Source organism: Euprymna scolopes, chromosome 7 (genome assembly GCF_053919585.1).
Source record: "Euprymna scolopes isolate OS-2025 chromosome 7, ASM5391958v1, whole genome shotgun sequence".
Lineage (NCBI taxonomy): Eukaryota > Metazoa > Mollusca > Cephalopoda > Sepiida > Sepiolidae > Euprymna > Euprymna scolopes.
Window position 1 is genome coordinate 128,405,474 of NC_136488.1, and position 1,894 is coordinate 128,407,367.

At 46.6% G+C, this 1,894-nt stretch overlaps 1 pseudogene; it reads left to right on the forward strand.

Moving 5' to 3' along the window:
- LOC145280603 (U2 spliceosomal RNA) overlaps positions 1-129 on the forward strand; it is a 164-nt pseudogene extending 35 nt beyond the window's left edge.
- The last annotated feature ends 1,765 nt before the right edge of the window (positions 130-1,894 follow it).

A 1,894-nucleotide genomic window follows, 5' to 3' on the forward strand; every position in this document is an offset into this window, starting at 1 on the left:
AGCATCTGTTCCGGCAGATGCTGCAAGCTATGACTAGCTATGACTAGCAAAGACCAGATGTGGGGGCAACCCCACATGTCTGACCTTTAACCAGCTCCCATTTCCCACCTCTCGGGAGCTGGTCCCCTTTTCCCCTTCCCCCTCCCTTCACTCCTCACATTAAAAATCGGCCTTGTGCCTAATTTGCTCGGTGGGGGAGCAAATAAATACCATCTGTTCCGGCAGATGCTGCACTTAAGATAATTTGTACCGGTCAATGGAGGGGAAACCCTCTATACTGGGACAATTATTATTTTTGTAACCAGAGTGCCCCCTTTTTGCCTACTTTTAGGGGAGCTGGTTTTTACCTCACATTAAAAACGGCCTTGTGCCTAATTTGCTCAGTGGGGGAGCAAATAAACACCATCTGTTCCGGCAGATACTGCAAGCTATGACTAGCTATGACTAGCAAAGACCAGATGTGGGGGCAACCCCACATGTCTGACCTTTAACCAGCTCCCATTTCCCACCTCTCGGGAGCTGGTCCCCTTTTCCCCTCCCCCCCTTCACTCCTCACATTAAAAATCGGCCTTGTGCCTAATTTGCTCGGTGGGGGAGCAAATAAATACCATCTGTTCCGGCAGATACTGCAAGCTATGACTAGCTATGACTAGCAAAGACCAGATGTGGGGGCAACCCCACATGCCTGACCATTAACCAGCTCCCATTTCCCACCTCTCGGGAGCTGGTCCCCTTTTTCCCTTCCCCCTCCCTTCACTCCTCACATTAAAAATCGGCCTTGTGCCTAATTTGCTCGGTGGGGGAGCAAATAAATACCATCTGTTCCGGCAGATGCTGCAAGCTATGACTAGCAAAGACCAGATGTGGGGGCAACCCCACATGCCTGACCTTTAACCAGCTCCCATTTCCCACCTCTCGGGAGCTGGTCCCCTTTTCCCCTTCCCCCTACATTCACTACTCACATTAAAAATCGGCCTTGTGCCTAATTTGCTCGGTGGGGGTGCAAATAAATACCATCTGTTCCGGCAGCATCACATTTAAGACCTTGGTCAATGTAGGGGCACCCCTTCATACCAATTGTCACTATCCAGCTCCCCTACTCCCCGGGGAGCTGGTCCCCATTTCCCCTTCACTCCTCACATTAAAAATCGGTCTTGTGCCTAATTTGCTCGGTGGGGGAGCAAATAAATACCAACCCTTCATACTAATTGTCACTATCCAGCTCCCTTACTTCCCGAGGAGTTGGTCGCCATTTCCCCTTTCCTCCTCACATTAAAAATCGGCCTTGTGACTAATTTACTCGGTGGGGGAGCAAATACATACCCTTTTCTTGACCTTTTCGCCAAGATCAAAGTGTAGTATCTGTTCCAGCAGATACTGCAAGCAAAGACCATATGTAGGGGCAACCCTAGATATAAGACCTTGGTCAATGTAGGGGCAACCCTTTATACCAATTGTCACTATCCAGCTCCCCTACTCACCGGGGAGCTGGTCCCCATTTCCCCTTCACTCCTCACTTAAAAATCGGCCTTGTGCCTAATTTGCTCGGTGGGAGAGCAAATAAATATCCTTTTCTTGGCCTTTTGGCCAAGATCTAAGTGTAGTATCTTACTTACTACATGCTGTACTTATGTTTGTAACTTTGTGATATAAAGTGGGGCATCACTTTTCTGTATTAATTTAATGTAAAATGATCACCCTGTTTACAACCAGTCAGTCTCAAAAGCATTGAAGTCATTCTCCAGATCATTCAAGTTGTTTTTGAAAGATTCCAGTTATTTCTTAAGCATTCAAGTCATTCTTAATGTCATTCAATTCATCCTTAAGTTTATTAAAGTCATTCTAAGTCATTTACTTTGTATTTATTTAAGTCATTTCAGCCCATTTTTCGGTC